This window comes from Lichenostomus cassidix, unplaced genomic scaffold, assembly GCF_008360975.1.
Source record: "Lichenostomus cassidix isolate B80296 unplaced genomic scaffold, HeHo_3.0 HiC_scaffold_47, whole genome shotgun sequence".
NCBI lineage: Eukaryota > Metazoa > Chordata > Aves > Passeriformes > Meliphagidae > Lichenostomus > Lichenostomus cassidix.
Window position 1 is genome coordinate 1,674,616 of NW_028147553.1, and position 22,471 is coordinate 1,697,086.

Sequence of the window (22,471 nt, forward strand, 5' to 3'; positions counted from 1 at the left end):
TTTCTCCCAAGATGCACCTCGTGCATGAGGTCATCCAAATTAGCATAACCCCGCCCATTACTCCCATGAAGCACTCCCTCCAAGGCAATTCTATTTTGCATAACCACGCCCCCCGCCGCCTCAAACCCCGCCCATAGCCTCCTCATTTGCATTTCCCTCACGCGGCGCGGCTCCGGCTCCGCCCGCTCTGCCGGGCAGGTTCGGGACAGCGGGGATTGGGGATCCCTCGCCCCTTTTTGGGGCTTTTCGGGGGCGGCAGAGGGACCCTTGGGGCTGCGGTAAGAGCAGGAGAGGGGGGAAATCCCGGGGAGGACGCGGGGAACGCCCGAAAATCCCCCGAAATTGTCGCATCGCCCCCAAAATTGCTGAGGAAACCGGGGAGGGTCGGGGGGGGGCTTTAGGGAATTTTCCGGCTTTGGGGACTCCCGGGATCTCCTAGGTCACCCCAGGACCTCCCGGCCGCTGCCGAAGCGGCTCCGATGATGTTTTGCACCTTTTTTACCTCACAAATAAACAAAATCCGTGTTTTTAAAAAGAATCGAGATCTTTATTTGCATCGTAGAAACATCGGCGATCAAAGAGCTGCAAAAAAAAAGCCGTGCGGCTCCCCCGCCCCGCTCCTCGCCTCCTTCACGTGTTTATTTCATAAAACTGCCCCAAATCCCCTCCGAGATTCATTTAAACAACATTAATATCCTCTATTACCCTGATATAAATCGGAAACCCCCTCAGAAAGCGGCGAGATCCCGGATTTTAACCCAAATAGCACGCAAAAGCACGGGGGAAGCGCCGCCATTTCGCGGCACCCTGCGAGGGGCAGGGAGGAGAGAATCACAGCCGCCCGAGCTTTGCAGCTTCACAGGGGTCGGGAGAGCTGCTGTTTACCTTTAACTATGGATAATCACGTTCACTTGGATTTAAATGTGTTTTTAACCGACCAGAGGTCCCCGCCGGGGGTGCACCGTTCCCGGAGGCACCGCAATACCGGGACGAGCGCGGAGCGGAGGAAGCAAGCTCCGGATCGAATTCCCGAGCCCAAAAATCCGTTTAATATAAAGTCCTCTCATCGAGGACTTGTTCCCGAGCTCCTCCCACGCTGCATTCCCCGCTGCCCTGCCCGCGCTTCACAAGCACAGAGCCCTGGAAGCCCGCAAATCTGCACAGCCACCCTTCCGAGCAGCCCCTTCGTGCTGTCACTGTTGAATCTGCACAGCCCCACCCCTGGCTCTCCCTCCCGTCCGCATTCGGGTTCCGCCCCGGAAAAGAGGGGACGCCGGGAGACGCGCCGGGAGACGCGCCGGGGGAGGCGCCGGGAGAGGCGCCGGGGGAGGCGCCGGGGGAGGCGCCGGGGGAGGCGCCGGGAGAGGCGCCGGGGGAGGCGCCGGGGGAGGCGCCGGGGGAGGCGCCGGGGGAGGCGCCGGGGAGCCCCGCGGGAGGCGCCGGGAGCGCCGGGGGAGGCGCCGGGGGAGGCGCCGAGGCGCCGGGGGAGCGCCGGAGGCGCCGAGGCGCCGGGGGAGGCGCAGGGGGAGCGCCGGGGGAGGCGCCGGGGGAGGCGCCACCCACCCACCACCCACCCACCCACTGCGGCCACGGGGGCGGGCGGGAGCGGAGCCGCAGCCGGTGGTACGGCTCGTGTCCCTGCGGGCAGCGGCAGCGTGTCTGTGAATCGTCCCCAAAGCCGCCTGCCTCCCCGCGCCCCGCTGAGCCTGCTCGGGTGTCCCAGCGGGGTCCTGTCAGGGACACATCACCTTTGCTTATTCTAAGGTCTGTGATGAATAGTTTAGAAAAGTGGCAGCGAGATTTTTCGTAATTGTAATTTATTTGCGTTTGAAGTGTGAAGCGTGTGTCATTGTTTTGTGCTTTTTAGCAGTTTCCATGCGAGGATAAATGCAGTGGAAGAAGGCAAATGAAGCCAAGAGGCTGGACTAGGATGCTGCAGGCCCATGACAAGCACAGGTCAGAAAATAATTAAAACCCCAGGTTATAAAAATACCAAAGTAAAAGCCCAAAGGCTATTGTGAGCTGCTAGACTGTGCTCAGAGAAATCCCAAACACCTGTCCTGTTTTCCTATTGTCAGTTGAACATGCAAAAATCTAAGAGTTGCCCCAAGGATCCTGTCAGAGGGAGGTGGTCATGGGATAACCTGTTTTTGAAGGCATTTTCCACACCCTTAAAAGTGTGGATAGGTGTAGCGTTCGGTACGAGCCGGGCTGCAGTTGCATTCCAAAAAGTGTGTTCTTTGGGCACTAAAATTTCTGGGTTTTTGGTGGGTTTTCCTGAGAAATGCCTTGTATCCCTCTGAGCTTTGCTTTGCAAGGCACTGAATGATTTTAATGGTTCTGCAGGGACCTCTGCCTGGAATGTCCTGGGTGTCCCGGTTCAGCTGCCTAGGGTGGCATGAAGGTGGTGCTGAAGATACTGGATAAATTTTGGCTGCAGGAGCTGCCAGCAGCAGGCTGTTCAGAGCCAGAGCTTGCCAGGATGGCAAGACTGTCATTGTGGCAGTCCCGAAAGCAGTATCCAATGTGACATTTCTTACAGTTTTGGGCCCAGTGGGTCTAAGGTGGCTTTTATTAAACTGGAGAGCTGGATTTTTTAGTCCTGCTGAGAGAGTTCAGCATCACCTTATTAAGCAAGGAAAAACTGCGTGGTAAGTGCAGGCTGATGCAATTTATTTTTGCTTATTACTCCCCATGATTCCTTTAATAAATAAACTCCTAATGAAAAGTGTGAATGTGTTAATTATTTCTCTGTTTGATCAGCAATAGAATGCATTAGTAAACATTTGTGGGAGAGGCATGGGGAGCAGCAGAAGGGAGAAGGGTGTGGGAGACAGAGCCCGGTCCCAAGGCGGGTTGCTGGCGGTGGCATAGGAGGGGATGTCAGAGAAATACAGGTAAATGTGTACAGGGTGCAGAGCCCCAGGGTAGTGCCTCCGCTGGGGGAGTGAGAGCGTGTCCAGGACAGGTGGGGTATGGAGCGGTGAGCCCTAACCGGGATGGGGGGTGAACCCATGGGCCACGAGCAGAGTCCTGGCTACCGTGTGAATTGTTACCACACAAGGTTAGTGGAGCCGAAGGTCACCCCAGGAGAGGTGCAGCCCGCAGTCCCTATTGCCGAGTCCCACCACAGGCTTACAAAACCAGGATTTGGGCTCCAGAGCTGACAGGTGTTGTGTTGTCCAGGGCAGCACTTGGCACCACAGGGCTGTAGGGGGCTGTGGAGCGGGTGGGGGGCCGTGGCCCATTAGCTGAAAGAAAGGATGAGTGAGAGGTATTGAGGGCAGTGGGTGATGCAGCCCCCTGCATCCCAGAGTGCCATTGAAAGCTCCCCCTTTCACGGTGTGCCTAAGAACATCTGCCGTGTAATCTTGTGCCTGCAGGAGGAATTTTTGCCAGGGCAGCTGTGTCTAACCCCAAGGTGAACCTATATCCCATACGGGCCTAGGTAGGATCTGGGCTGGTGACAGCCGTGGTATAGTTGCCCGTGATCCCCCAGAACCCAGATTTGAGGTCAGAATTTGCAATTTTTGTAATGTAAGAAGGGGTAGCACCAAAGCCAGAAGTTTTTAAAAGTTCAAAGTGTGTCTGTTCAGCATTGAAATGGATACATACTTGATCAGGAGAGTTTTTTAATGTATGTTGTTAGATTTTACAGACATGAGGAATTTCTTTGAAGGCATAGAATTTCATTTATTTAGTGTATTGTTTGTATGAATACCTGAAGGTTTTCTACAGCTACAGAGCGGCATCTCGCGTCTGGATTTTGTTCCACGGTGAGCCAGAGGGAGAAGCAGCACTTCCCAAATTCTTCTGGAGCAGTGCTAATTCCAGTCCTTTAAACATGCATTAAAAAAGCAACATGTGAAATGAGAAGAGCAATTAGGAAAAGAGGAAAAAGAAATGTTGAGCTAGGGACGTGTTGCCATTTTTCTGCTGTTCCTTTATGACAGCGATCTTGTAGGCAGTAAGAAAAGTATTAGGATTTGAATAATGGAAGGTATGAAATGGACCTAAAGTGTAGGTAAGGAAAGGCAAATGCTATTGTAAAATCTTCCTTGGGGCACCATACAGATGAGGCAGAGAGAGAAAGAGTAATCTGTGTCCTGCATAAGCTCGTCCATGCAAGGCCAAAGCAGATAGAAGATTTTAAAGTGCAAACACAAGTGTTGTGTATGTAAATGAACCAATGAAAGAGCTTAACTTATAAGGCAGGATGATATATAGGACAGAATGTAAAAAAAGAATAAATAGATCTATTAGCTGTTCTGTACAAAGTCTAATCAGATATTAGATATTAATGTAAAGAGAGGTTTGATATGAGTAGATGTGTACGGTTAGAGCGTAGAAGTCTGATGTGATATTGAAGTGTCAAAATGTACAAGTTGAACATTGTAAATACGTGGCTCGTGTCTTAGCAGAGGTTCCATAAGTGTCAATGGATTTGTAAGTATTTTCTCTATAATAAGTGCAAATAGATATAATGTAAATAGATGAGTGTAAGTATATAAAAGTTTAGGGGGTGGGAATAAGAAAACAGTTTTGAGAAAAGGTTTCGTTGTATCGCTTCATGAATAGTGGAAGATTTCCGTTTCTCGGAAGGTCCAAACAGTAGAATGTTTTTCATAGAGTGCACAGACCGACGCAGCCAGAATCCAAAAGCGTGCAGATTGTCACGGGCATAAAGAAAATCCAAAAGCCATAATTTTCATGTTGAGGAAAAGCACTGGAATCTGCTGACATGTAGAATTTTGAAAAAGCAACCTCCTTGTCTGGAAATTTCACATTCTAGATACAGAAAAAAGCACCAGGCTGGCAAACACAGCAGGGTGTGGTGACAGTGGGTCAGTTTGGAGGTATGGCCGTGGGTGATCTGGTGCCGGGGCAGTTAGACAGCAGGGTGTGGTGACAGCGGGTCAGTTTGGAGGTACGGTCGTGGGTGACCCGGCGCCAGGTCAGTTAGCCGGAGCGCTTTGATTATCGTGGGTGCATCTGCTGCCACCGGTTACCTGGGGAGTTCCACTGCTGCTGCGGAGTTCCACCGCTGCTGTCATTGCCACCACGGGCCTTGGCCTCGTCCTGGCTCAGAGGTCATTCTTCCTGGCTTTTCTTTGCCGCCTCCCCAAAGTGCTGCTGCCTCCCTCTCCACCCTGCCCTGCTGTGGCCAGCTGCAGTGTTTAGAGGCTGTGCTCTGCCAGGCCCCCTGTGTGGAAGCAGAGAAGCTGCAGTGGTGGCAGCATCAGTCCTTGCAGGAGATGCTGCATTCATTGGGGTCAAGTGGCTGTCTTGACAGTGGTGAAGATTCTTGAGAGCTCTTATGCTGTCAGGTACTCCCCCGAGCGTGTCCTCGAGGTAGAGAGGAGATGTGGCCACGGTCATTGCTGTGGGGGAAGAAGAGATTTGATGTGGTTATTGTCCTTGCTTCCTTTAATATCATTGGTGCAGTATTTCTATAGATGTGGTGTCCTGAAGCAGGAGTTACAGGTGTTGTTGTGGGTAGTGAAAAATTGACATGAATGTAAAGAATGGATTGTTATGATTGCTATCAGTATAGCTTGGTGTTGTTAGTCCCACAGCAGGTTTGTAAAAGGTTGAAACAGTCCTTTTTTTTCCCAGAAAACCTGACTGAGTGGAGTGAGGTAACACAGAGGCGATATAGTGTATCTTGAGGCTCGTTATGAAGTGTTGTCAGATGGTTTTTATGATGTTAGGAGGCATTTGCCACGGTGTGCAGGTCAGAAGGGTGGAAAAGTTTGTTACGTGTGTAAAAGAGGCCCCGTTTGCAGCCAGGTTCCAAATGTGGTATTGTAGCTGAAAAGTGTGCATGCTGCAGGAATCCTGTGAGATGAAAGGTGTAAAGAAGCAGAACTCTGTGTGCACTTGGATTCCTGCAGACTGCCTATCTTACCTGAGGGTGGTGATGTGCCATCGCTGTGGAAAAGAGCCATGGATTGCCAGCTAGGTGCCCACGGGCAAATGTGGGATTTTGTATCGTAAAGTTGTGCAAATGTCAGGATCTGTGCCAGACAGAAGCGGCTAGGAACTAGGTGTGAGGCTGGCCTTGGACTCCTGGGTGTGTTGTGTCAACTGTGTGCAAGGATTTCCTAGCTGTTGAAATGAGGCAGTGGTTTGAGGCAGGTTCGATCAGCAGGAAGAGGGAGGGAGATCACACTTATGAGCAATGATGAAAACCTTTTCAGGGAAGAGATGTCAGAGTCCTATTTCAAAGAATAAATATCTTGTGTGGCTTACGTGGCAAATAATAAAAATAGATGAATGACGTCTTGCCACTGAATTGTAAAGAAGTCATCAGTGAAGGTGCTGACATCTAAACCTAAGTTTTCTCCCTAGGTTTTGAGAAGGATCCCTGTCCGAATGCAGCATCTCAAGCTAACCTAATACCAGAACTGTGGTGATCAGAGAGGTGTTAATTGCATAAAGGGAAGCAAAGTATCGCTCATATGTTTTGGTCACAGTGACATGAGTTCATCCACACCAAACAGTTCTATCAGAAGCGTGGCCTGGGCCGCTCACACGTTCAGATGGAACAATTATACAACCACCACCTGCAAATGTTCTCTTTGGGATAATTTTTTTTTACTTTTTTTCCTTTTTTTGTTTTACTTGCGTCTCTCTGATCTGGCCAAGTGGTACAGTGAGCGGAACAGAGGCTGAGAATCGGCCACCATGTGAGCTGTGTGGCATTTCCTACCGTGGTTGAAGTAAACCTTCTGAACCATGTTTCAGTGTGTCATACAGGGAACAGGGGAGGATGGTTATTGCAGTTATTGTTTCCTCAGCAACATGAGATATGTTATTCCTTTAAGATGGCATTGAAAGAGTTAGCAAAACTATTTTTTTTTCTCTTAGGCCATTTGAAAGCCAAATTTCTGTACATGGATAATGGATGAGGTGCAGTTCTGTAAGGCTCACGTAAGGGAGCCTTACGAATCAGAATTAATCCCGAAGTGTATTTCTGCAGGCTACGCACGTGGTATGCAGTTCACACACAGGTAATAAGCATGTGCAGGTATAAGGCTAAGCACCTTATGTACCGTCCAGTATGAGATAAAATATTTGGAGACATGTGTACCAGTTTTGAGATCAGCATAGCCACATTTGTAATGTAGGAAGCGGTAGCAACATCAACCAAACCCTGAAGTTTTCAGGAGTTTAAAGCGATGCTGTTCTGTATTGAAATTGATACAGACTCGATGTGCCAATATTTCCATGTATGAAGCCAGATTTGCAAAGCATGGGAACTGTTCTCCAAGGGAAAGTATTTAATGAATTATTTCTGCTCTTTCTAGCCATACCTGGAGGTTTGCGCACCGACGGACCGGCACCTTCCGACCGGATTCCGTGCTCCGATGAGCAAGGTAGGGAAGTAGCAGTTCACAAGTCCTTCCGCAGCAGTGAGAATTGCAGGCCCTTAAAGGTGCATGGAAAAGAGCAGCTATGAGATGGGAATAGCCAATAGATAAAGAGTGAAAAACAACATCTTGAGCTAGGGAAGTTCTACAATTTTTCTGTTGTCCATTTACGATCGTGCTCTTCCACGTACTAGAAAAAGTTTCAGGATGTAAAGAATTTAGGGAATGAAATGGAAATGAAATAGAGGGTATCAAAGCAAAAAGGCCCTGCTAAATATTCTTTGGGAAACTCTGGCCATGAATGAGAGAGAGAAAGAACAAGGAGTTTCCTGAATGAATTTACAGAAAACAAATCCCAGTGCCTCTTTCTAGGTAAGTGTGGACATTAGCTATGTTGTAAAAGAGGAACTGTAATTTTCGGAACTATGCAGAGGTATGAATAAAAAGCTCTAACCAAGTGCAAAATGTCAGAGGTACAGGCTTCCAAGCTTCCTTGAGGTGCAGTTTTCTGTGCTTGGTACCAGCAAGGCAGGGAAGAGGGAAAGAACTTTTGAGTTTTTTTTTCCTTAGGGAAGGACATGTGTCCAGGTGCCTGCAGTGCATTGTTGCTTCAGAAGTGTGGTTTTTGAGCCTCACTATCAGTAAGAAGTAATTGTTCACGTGTTGTCGCTGGAGTAGCTGAAGCATGTTCCATAATTACCAAATGCAGGCAAGCCAGCTCTTGCAGGAATATTGAAAAGATTATCTGCCTTGCAGCAAAGCTGTTGTCTACCTTTCTGGGTGGACATTTATGGGCAATGCCCAGTACACAGTGCCTTCCAAATATAGTTATGAAAATGAAGGAGATGACCTAGATAGATAGTAAAAAGGAAGTGTTGCATTGAAGAAAGGATAATTGAAGAAAGCACCCACCTTTCAATGTGGATCATCCCAGAGCCGTAGCCACAATGTCAGGCCCGTAAGAATTTCTTGCCAAGAGTCAGAATGGAGTTCAGAAGTGCTGTAGAAGCAGGTGGTTTGACTTGCTAAAGAAGAGAAAGAAATGATATGAATTTACCCAATGTGGAAAGCTTTGTACATTTTTTTTCTTTTTGCAGGTATTAATGTAGTGTCCTGCAACGAGAAAAATAGGGTAGGGAGGGGTCAGGCAATAAATGTAAGGAAACGGTCCTGCATTTTTAATTGGAAGCATGCAAAAATAAATTTTCCGAGCAATATAGCTGGTCGCTAGTGTGAAATCTGTGTAATAATATGTTGGAGTATAGGTATGTGTATTTTGTAAGTAGTATATGTTATTTGTGTGTGCGGTGTTAGTCGAGGCGGTCGTTTGCAGGTTTGTGTCGGGCTTTAAAAGGGAGAGGGTGTCCCGCGGGGCCCCGAGCCGGCGGCGCCGCGCTCCCTCGCCACGCTCCCTCCCCGCGCTGGGGGCCGCCGAGTCAGCCCCCCCTCCCGCGGCGGCCCCGCCCCGACCTGTGTCACCGCCGCCGCCGCCGCCGCCGCCATCCGCTGCGTGCCGAGGGCCACGTTTAAGGATCCGGGAGGGCCGGGGCGGGGGGTGCCGAGGGGGGCGGGGGGGCGTGTCCGCCGTATAATCGACCGCGGCGGTGCCCGCCCCGGCACAGGCGGATCCCGCCAGCCCCCCGCGCCGTCCAGAGCACCGCACGCTTCAGCAGAAGCCCGCAAAGCCCGGAAAATGCTGCGGTGGCACCCTCGGAGTCGGCATTTCGTTCAGGCGGCACAGTAGACGTATATTCCCTCAGAAAAGACCCCGCGGCCGCCAATTTTTAACTCGGCAACAGTGCGCATGTGCGAACGATGCCGACGCCATTTTGGTAGTCCAGTGCATTGCGCATGTGCGAAATAGGGGCCGGATCGAAATTAAAAACTCGGATTTCGCGCTTTTGGGACATTTCTGCTGGCCGCAAACAGCTGCGAAGGCGTCCCGTATGCCGTTCGCGTCACCCACGGGCGGCGGCAACCGCGCGAGAGGCGGAAAAAGCCGGCATTTGCCGATCGCTTTCGGGAAAAAATGTCGTCCGCGTCAAACCGCAGCGCGCACTCCACCCGCCCCCAAAGGCCACTCCGCACCGTTTCGCAGCGCCGGGGAAGCCCGCCAAGCAGCCGAATAGCAGTTTTCGGGGTCAGGACTCCGCGGCCGCCATTTTGGAAGTGTAGTGCACTGCGCATGCTCGAGTGATGCCGACGCCGTTTTGTTAGTGCAGTGCACTGCGCATGCTCGAGTGATGCCGACGCCATTTTGGTAGTCCAGTGCAGTGCGCATGCCCGAGTAATGCCGACGCCATTTTGGTAGTCCACTACATTGCGCATGCCCGAGTGATGCCGGCGCCATTTTGGTAGTCCAGTGCACTGCGCATGCTCGAGTGATGCGGGCGCCATTTTGGTAGTCCAGTGCACTGCGCATGCCCGAGTGATGCCGACGCCATTTTGGTAGTCCACTACATTGCGCATGCTCGAGTGATGCCGGCGCCATTTTGGTAGTCCAATGCACTGCGCATGCTCGAGTGATGCCGGCGCCATTTTGGTAGTCCAGTGCACTGCGCATGCTCGAGTGATGCCGACGCCATTTTGGTAGTCCACTGCACTGCGCATGCTCGAGTGATGCCGGCGCCATTTTGGTAGTCCAGTACACTGCGCATGCTCGAGTGATGCCGACGCCATTTTGGTAGTCCAATGCACTGCGCATGCTCGAGTGATGCCGACGCCATTTTGGTAGTCCAGTGCACTGCGCATGCTCGAGTGATGCCGACGCCATTTTGGTAGTCCACTGCACTGCGCATGCTCGAGTGATGCCGGCGCCATTTTGGTAGTCCAGTGCACTGCGCATGCTCGAGTGATGCCGGCGCCATTTTGGTAGTCCAGTGCACTGCGCATGCTCGAGTGATGCCGACGCCATTTTGGTAGTCTAGTGCACTGCGCATGTGCGAAATAGGGGCCGGATCGAAATTAAAAAGTCGGATTTCGCGCTTTTGGGACATTTCTGCTGGCCGCAAACAGCTGCGAAGGCGTCCCGTATGCCGTTCGCGTCACCCACGGGCGGCGGCAACCGCGCGAGAGGCGGAAAAAGCCGGCATTTGCCGATCGCTTTCGGGAAAAAATGTCGTCCGCGTCAAACCGCAGCGCGCACTCCACCCGCCCCCAAAGGCCACTCCGCACCGTTTCGCAGCGCCGGGGAAGCCCGCCAAGCAGCCGAATAGCAGTTTTCGGGGTCAGGACTCCGCGGCCGCCATTTTGGAAGTGTAGTGCACTGCGCATGCTCGAGTGATGCCGACGCCGTTTTGTTAGTGCAGTGCACTGCGCATGCTCGAGTGATGCCGACGCCATTTTGGTAGTCCAGTGCAGTGCGCATGCCCGAGTAATGCCGACGCCATTTTGGTAGTCCACTACATTGCGCATGCCCGAGTGATGCCGGCGCCATTTTGGTAGTCCAGTGCACTGCGCATGCTCGAGTGATGCGGGCGCCATTTTGGTAGTCCAGTGCACTGCGCATGCCCGAGTGATGCCGACGCCATTTTGGTAGTCCACTACATTGCGCATGCCCGAGTGATGCCGGCGCCATTTTGGTAGTCCAGTGCACTGCGCATGCTCGAGTGATGCGGGCGCCATTTTGGTAGTCCAGTGCACTGCGCATGCCCGAGTGATGCCGACGCCATTTTGGTAGTCCACTACATTGCGCATGCTCGAGTGATGCCGGCGCCATTTTGGTAGTCCAATGCACTGCGCATGCTCGAGTGATGCCGGCGCCATTTTGGTAGTCCAGTGCACTGCGCATGCTCGAGTGATGCCGGCGCCATTTTGTTAGTCTACTGCACTGCGCATGCTCGAGTGATGCCGGCGCCATTTTGGTAGTCCAGTGCACTGCGCATGCTCGAGTGATGCCGGCGCCATTTTGGTAGTCCAGTGCACTGCGCATGCTCGAGTGATGCCGACGCCATTTTGGTAGTCTAGTGCACTGCGCATGTGCGAAATAGGGGCCGGATCGAAATTAAAAACTCGGATTTCGCGCTTTTGGGACATTTCTGCTGGCCGCAAACAGCTGCGAAGGCGTCCCGTATGCCGTTCGCGTCACCCACGGGCGGCGGCAACCGCGCGAGAGGCGGAAAAAGCCGGCATTTGCCGATCGCTTTCGGGAAAAAATGTCGTCCGCGTCAAACCGCAGCGCGCACTCCACCCGCCCCCAAAGGCCACTCCGCACCGGTCCGCAGCGCCGGGGAAGCCCGCCAAGCAGCCGAATCGCCGTTTTCGAGGTCGGGACTCCGCGGCCGCCATTTTGGAAGTGTAGTGCACTGCGCATGCTCGAGTGATGCGGGCGCCATTTTGGTAGTCAGTGCACTGCGCATGCTCGAGTGATGTCGACGCCATTTTGGTAGTCCAGTGCACTGCGCATGCTCGAGTGATGTCGACGCCATTTTGGTAGTCCAGTGCACTGCGCATGCGCGAGTGATGCGGGCGCCATTTTGGTAGTGTACTGCACCGCGCATGCTCGAGTGATGCCGGCGCCATTTTGGTAGTCCAGTGCACTGCGCATGCTCGAGTGATGCGGGCGCCATTTTGGTAGTCCAATGCACTGCGCATGCTCGAGCGATGCCGACGCCATTTTGGTAGTCCAATGCACTACGCATGCTCGAGCGATGCCGGCGCCATTTTGGTAGTCTAGTGCACTGCGCATGCTCGAGTGATGCCGACGCCATTTTGGTAGTCCAGTGCACTGCGCATGCTCGAGTGATGCCGGCGCCATTTTGGTAGTCCAATGCACTGCGCATGCTCGAGCGATGCCGGCGCCATTTTGGTAGTCCAATGCACTGCGCATGCTCGAGTGATGCGGGCGCCATTTTGGTAGTCCAATGCACTGCGCATGCTCGAGCGATGCCGGCGCCATTTTGGTAGTCCAGTGCAGTGCGCATGCTCGAGTGATGCCGGCGCCATTTTGGTAGTCCAGTGCACCGCGGACGTGCGAAACGGGCGCCGCCATAATAATGGACGCGGCCGCGCCTTTACGGCCGCCGCCATCTTTTGTACGGAAAAAATCAGGACCTCTCGCTCTAGGTGACGACTTTAGGCGCCCGATGGAAATGAAAAAAATGGATTTTACGCTTTTGAGGCATTTCCGCAATTGCAAAGCAGGGTCCCGGGAATCGGAATCGCTCCGTTCCACGGTAGTAAACGTGCACACTGAGGTAGGACTCGTGAAGCGTTAGTTCCTTATCTCGGTCATCACGTGACAGAATCCAGGCAGAAGCCGGCAGCGTGGAGCCATAGAAAGTGGCAGGTGCGGGTAGAAGTAAAAAGTTGAGGAAGTAGTCGCCGTTAGAGAAGATTTTTCAGGTTTTTAAAATGTGTCGGAATAGATATAACAATGGTCCCATCAAGCCCGTATCCATCGGAATCGAACGTGACTTTAAAGCGTTAAAAAGTTCGGGGGACGGGACGACGGCGCCACCACCCGTCAGACGACACGCCGGGCTCCGCCGATCGGAAAACATTTTTCGGAAATTTTCGATCAAACGCCGGACGCTAAACGCGACAGCCTTAGCGAATCGCACCTCCCGAAAGGCGTGGGTACAGAAACGGGGCTTTCAAAGGGCCTATAGAAAAAGAAAGGAGCTTTACAGACGGTTTAAAGGGCATCTTAAGGGAAGCAGACGCGTCATGGGGCCGAGGGAAGGATAAGAAGCACGGGGATTGCCGGGAAGGGACGGTAGTCCTAGAGCGGCATGGAAAGGCATAATTGTAATTCCCAGGCGTTAATAATAATTGAAAGCGGAAGGGAAGCGGGGCCGAGGAAGACGCGGAGAGGCGCGGTCGGGGCCGAGGTAACGTTCAGGAACGTAGATCGGCTAAGGCGCCCGGCGAGGCGCCTCGTGATAAGAAAGGAGAGCGTCGCATTTAATTTTTTTTTTCCCGTAAGGCCAATCTAAAGAGTTTGAAGCTAAACGGCGAGGCGTAGGACAGGCGCAGCGGAAATCCTCTGAGAAGCCCGGAAGGTATTCGCTTTCAGCATTTGTTAGCGGTGCAATTTGCTAATTTGCTAATTGGAAAGGAGAGCATTTTTGATGGTAGGGATGCAAGGTACGCGAGCGAGGTATGAGGTTTGAGAGGTAATAGAAAGCGCCGACAAAATTTCAGTCCGGAAGCGTGAGCAGACGGTTGTACTTGTATACATCCATCTATATGTACAGGCATATATATAGATTTCTATACACACACGTATATAAACACACACACATATACAAACACACATGTATATATGTATACACGTATATATACAGACATGTATATACACACACATGTATATATATATACACATATATACACACCCATGTATATACACATCCATGTATATATACACACCCATGTATATATACACACACCCATGTATATATACACACACCCATGTATATATACACACCCATGTATATATACACAGACATATATATACACACACTTATGTATATATATACACATATGTATATACACAGATATGTATATATACACACATATGTATATATACACACACATATATATACACACCCATATGTAGATATACACACATATGTTTCTATACAGACATATGTTTCTATACACACATGTATATATACACACACACATATATATACACACGTGCATATATACACACATGTATATAGAGACACACATATATATACACACACATATATACACACATATATATACACATATATATATATACGCATATATATATACACACATGTATATACAACCACGTATATATACACACATATGTATATATACACACACATTTATATACACACCCATATGTATATATATACACATATGTATATACACACATATGTTTCCATACACACAGGTATATATACACATATATATAGACACACATATATATACACACAAATGTATACATATACACATATGTACATACACACATATGTATGTATACACACACATGTATGTATACACACATATATATACAGACATATATATACACACATATATATACACACCCATGTATATATACACACACGTGTATATATACACACACAAATATATACAGCCATATATATATACACACACATGTATATATACACATATATGTATGTATACACACACATGTATATATACACACACACACATATATACAGCCATATATATATACACACACATGTATATATACACACACGTATATATACACACATGTGTATATATACGCACATATGTATGTATACACACATATGTATATATACACACATACATATATATACACGTGTATATATACACACATGCGTATATATACACACATGCGTATATATACACACATGTGTATATATACAGAGATATGTATATATACAGACATATGTACATATACACACATATGTATGTATACACACATATGTATATATACACACATGTATATATACACACATACATATATATACACACACGTATATATACACACATGTGTATATATACACACATATGTATGTATACACACATATGTATATATACACATATGTATATATACACACATACATATATATACACACACGTATATATACACACATATGTATGTATGCACATATGTTTATATACACACATGTATACATACACAAACATATATATACACACACATGTATATATATACACATATGTATATACAGAAGTATGTATATATACACACATCTGTATGTATACGCACACATGTATATATACACACATATATATACACCACATATATATACTGACATATATATACACACACCCATATATATATATACACACATGTATATATACCCACATATGTATATATACACACATATATACACACACGTATATACACGCATATGTATACATACCCACACATGTATATATACACACACATGTATATATACACACACGTATATACACGCATATGTATACATACCCACACATGTATATATACACACGTATGTATATATACCCACACATGTATATATACCCACACATGTATATACACACACATGTATATATACACAGATATGTATACACACCCACACATGTATATATACCCACACATGTATATATACCCACATATGTATATATACCCACACATGTATATATGCACACACATATATATACACACATATGTATATATACACACACATGTATATATACCCACACATGTATATATACACGCATATGTATATATACCCACACATGTATATATACCCACACATGTATATATACCCACACATGTATATATACCCACACATGTATATATACCCACACATGTATATATACACACATATGTATATATACCCACACATGTATGTATACACACACATGTATATACACACACATATGTATATAGACACACATGTATGGACAGACACATACATATACACACACACATATATATACAGACATATATACACATATGTATAGATACACACATATGTATAGATACACACATATATACATATACACACACATGTATATATAGACACATATGTATATATACCCACACATGTGTATATACCCACACATGTATATATACACACATATGTATATATACCCACACATGTATGTATACACACAGATGTATATATACACACATATGTATATAGACACACATGTATGGACAGACATATACATATACACACACACATATATATACAGACATATATACACATATGTGTAGATACACACATATGTATAGATACACACATATATACATATACACACACATATATATGCACATATATGTATATATACACACACATATATATTCACACATATGTATATATACACACATATATACACGCATATGTATATATTTACATACATGTATATACACACATATGTATATAGACACTTATGTATATATACACACATATGTGTGTATGCACACACATATATATGAACACATGTGTGTACACACATATGTATATATACAGACACATATATATTCACAAATATGTATATATATACACACACATACATATATGAACACGTGTGTACACACATATGTATATATACACACACATATATATTTACACATATGTATATATACACGCACATATATACACACCATATATGTACACACACATATATATACACACCATATATATACACACACACACACATATGTATACACACATATGTATATATATACACATATATATTCACACAGACATATATATGCACACACACATATTTACACATCTTATATATATACACACACATATATACACACAGACATGTATTTACACACATATGTATATATATGCACATGTATATACACACACATATATACACACCCATATATATGCACACATATGTATATGTACACATATATGTATGTATACACATAGATATATATACACAGACATGTATATACACCTATGTATATATACACAGACATATATATAGCCACACACATGTATATACACACACACATATATATACACACCCACATATATACACACATGTATATACACATATATATATACACAGATATATATATAGATATATATATAGATATATATACATACACACATATGTATATACACACATATGTATATAGACACAAATATGTATACATATACAGATATATACACACACATCTATATACACACCATATATATATATATACTCACAGATATATATATACACACACATATATATATGCACAGAGACATATATATACACATATATGTATATTTACACATATATGTAGAATACACAGAGATATCTATACACACATATGTATATATACAGACATATATATACACACACATATGTGTATATACACACATATGTATATATATACACATAGAAATAGACACACATCTGTATACACCCTATATATATACACACACACTTATATACACAGCGACACATATATATTTACACACATATGTATATCTATACACATATGTATATATACACACATATGTATATATACACACACATATATACACACAGACATATATATACAGGCATATATATACACGCACATGTATATATACATAGATATGCATATATAGACACACATATACATAGACACGCACATGTATATATATACACATATGTATATATATACATATGTATATACACATATATGTTTATATACACACACGTATATATAGACACATGAATATATACAGAGACATCTATATACACACACATCTATATATACATACATGTATATATATACACATATGTATATACACACATATGTATATATACACACATATATACACACACACATATATATACACACATATGTACATATATATACATATATATACACACATATCTATATACACACCGTATATATAGTCACACACATATATATGCACACACACATATATATATACATAGACATATATATATACACACATATGTATATATAAACACATATGTATCAATACACAGAGATATCTATACACACATATGTATATATACAAACACATATATATACACACATATGTATATATACACAGATATGTATATATATCTACATAGAAATACACAGACATCTGTATACATACTATATGTATACACATACACACATATATACACATACTCATATATATACACACACATGTATATATACGTAGAGATGTATATTTACACCTATATATATACTCACACATATATACAGACATAATATATACACACAGAGATATGTAGATATGTACTCATATGTATATACACACATATGTTTAAAAACACACATGTATATATAGAGACATGTATATATACATACACGTATATATACACACATGTATATATACATGAACGTATATGTGCACACACATCTATATACACACACATGTATATTTACACACATATATATACACAGACACATATATATACAGACATATAGATATATACATACACACTTGTATATATGTACTCATATGTATACACACAAATATGTATATACACACACATATGTATGTATACATACAGATGTATATTTACACACATATATATACACATACACATATATACAGACATATATATATAGACACACACACATATGTGTATATGTACTCATATGTATATACTCACATATCTTTATATATACACATGTATATATACAGACATGTATATATACACACACGTATATATACAGACATGCATGTATACACACATGTATATATATACACATGTATATATATACACATGTATATATACATACACGTATATATACACACACATCTATATACACACATATATATATACACACACATATATATACAGACATATATATATACTCACACACATGTATATATACACACATATGTATACACATACATGTATATATACACACACATATATGTACAGATATATGTATATATACACATGTATGTATTCATGTGTATGTATATATACAGGCATATATACAGACATGTATATACACACCCATGTATATAGACACACATATGTATATATACACAGACAGATATATACACACATATGTGTATATACACACATATGTATATACCACATATGTTTAAACACAGACATGTATATATACACATACATATATATATACACATACATATGCATATATATTCACATACGTATATAGACACACATGTATGTTTATATACACACATGTATATATACACAGATGTATATATACACACACATATATATACACACGTGTATATATATACACATATGTATGTACACACATATGTGTATATATATATACCCATATGTATGTACACATATATGTATATATATACGCATATGTATGTACACATATATGTGTATATATACACATATGTATGTACACACATATGTATATATACACACATATGTATATATACACAGACATGTATATAGACACATATGTTTATATACACACACATATGTATATATATACACATATGTTTATACATATATATAGATATATACACACATATGTATGTATACACAGACATGTATATATACACACGCATAAATACACACACATATATATAGAGACATATGTATATATACACATGTATATATACACACATATGTATATATAGACACATATATACACATATGTATATACACACCCATGTATATATACACACATATGTATAGATACACATATGTATATACACACATATGTTTATATACAGACACACGTAGATATACACACATGTATATACACACCCATGTATATATACACACATATGTGTATATACACATGTATATACACACATATGTTTATGTACACAGACACGTATATATACACACATATATATACACACATACATATATATACACATTTATATGTACACATATGTATATACAGACATATGGTTATATACACCCACGTATATATACACACATATGTATATATACACACACATGTATAGACACACACATACATATACACACACTCATATATATACTGACATATAGACACATATGTATAGATACGCACATATGTATAGATACACACATATATACATATACACACATATATATATACACACATATATATACAGAGATATGTATATATACACACACATATATATACACACATATGTATATATACACACATATATACAGACATATGTATACATTTACACACATGTATATACACACACCCATGTATATATATATACACATATGTATACACACAGACATATGGTAATATACACCCATGTATATATACACAAACACATATATATACACACATATATATACACACATATATATACACACATATGTATATACATACTGATATATATATACACACGTGTGTATATATACACACATACGTATGTATATGCACACATGTATATATACACACATACATATATACACACATATATATACAGACAGATATATACACACACACAAATATATACAGACGTATATATACATACATGTGTATATACACAATTATGGATATATACACAGCCATATATACACTCATGTATCTATACACACATATATATACACACACATATATATACAGCATATATACAGACATGTATATGGAAATACATATGTATATAGAGACACACATTTATACACACATATGTATATATACACACACATATATATGCACATATGTATACATATATACACACATATATACACACATGTATATGCACACAGATATATATACACACATATATATATACACACACATATATATGTACACACATATGTATATATACATATATATACACATACACATATATATACACACCCACAGATATATATACACACACACCGATATAGATACAGACACATAGATATACAGAAATATATATACACACACATATATGAACATATATATACACACATCTGTATATATACACACATCTGTATATATACACACATCTGTATATATACACACATATGTATATATACAGACATCTGTATATATACACACATATGTATATATACATATATATACACATACACATACATATACACACCCACAGATATATATACACACACAGATATAGATACACACACACGGATATACACAAATATATATACACGCATATGTATATATACACATATATACATATACACACATATATATACACACACACATATATACACACATGTATATGCGCTCATATATATATACCCCCATATGTATATAAACAGAGACATATATATAGACACATATACATACCTACATATGTATACACACACATATGTATATATACACACATGCATATATACCCATATATATACACCCCCATATGTATATAAAGACACAAATATATATAGACATATATAGATACCTACATATGTATATACACACATATGTATATATGCACATAAATGTATATATACACACATGTATATATACACCCCCATTTGTACATAAATAGACACATATATATAGACATATATACATACCTACATATGTATATACAGACATATGTATATATACTGTCATATGTATATATACACACATATGTATATACACAGAGTTATATATATACACACATATATATATAAAGACATATTTATATACACTCATGTATTTATACACACATATGCATATGTACACACATATAGATACAGACACACATACATATCTACACAGACACATATATGTATAAACACATATGTATATATATAGACATATAGATATATACACACACTCACTTGTATATACATACACACATATATATGCACACCATGTATATATACACACACTCAGATATGTATACACATACATATATATACACAGACATATGTATATATACACACACGTATATATACACAGATCCACATATATATGCCTGCACATATATGTATACACAGACACACCTGTATATATACACACATATATATACAGACACACATATATATACAGATATATATATACACAGATATATATACACACAGATATATATACACAGACATATATATACACACACATATATATACACAGACAGATACATATATACTCACAGATATATAAACACACACTTACATACACATGTATATAAACACACATATGTATATACACCCACAGATGTATATACACACACATATGTATATACACCCCCATACGTATATAAACACACACATGTATATACCCTCAGTTGTATATATACACACCATATATATACACACACACATATATATACATACATATGTATACACATACCATATATATGTACACACACACACATCTGTATACATGGACACACATATATGTACACAGAGACATACATATACACACATATGCATATACATACGATAAATATGTACACAGACACATATATATACATGCATACACATATATATATACACACACGCATATATATATATACACACATGTATGTCTACACACAGATATGTATATACAAACACACATACATATACACAGACATGTATGTATATACACACATATGTATATATACAGACATGTATATATATACACCTGCACATATATATACAGACATATGTATGTATACACACACACATATGTATATATATACACACACATATATATACACACACTGACATGTATACACACATGTGTATCTATACACACATATGTATGTATACACACACACACACATATATATACCAGATGTGTATACAGAGAT

At 42.2% G+C, this 22,471-nt stretch overlaps 1 protein-coding gene and 1 long non-coding RNA gene across 36 annotated transcripts in view; one reads left to right on the plus strand and one right to left on the minus strand.

The window, feature by feature from the left end:
* The window catches only part of LOC146422091 (uncharacterized), a 247,751-nt gene that overhangs the window by 25,003 nt on the left and 200,277 nt on the right, over positions 1–22,471 (minus strand). For all 4 annotated transcript variants that reach the window (XR_014848357.1, XR_014848359.1, XR_014848358.1 and 1 more), the window contains exon 2: positions 8,286–8,398. This is a non-coding gene — a long non-coding RNA (uncharacterized LOC146422091). The remainder of the gene's footprint in view (positions 1–8,285; positions 8,399–22,471) is intronic.
* The window catches only part of LOC146422092 (uncharacterized), a 540,861-nt gene continuing 518,573 nt past the window's right edge, over positions 184–22,471 (plus strand). For 30 of the 32 annotated variants that reach the window (XR_014848340.1, XR_014848341.1, XR_014848347.1 and 27 more), the window contains exon 1: positions 1,771–1,956. The gene's annotated coding sequence lies outside the window, so the exon portion shown is untranslated. The other 2 variants (XR_014848333.1, XR_014848331.1) reach the window with 2 other exon arrangements.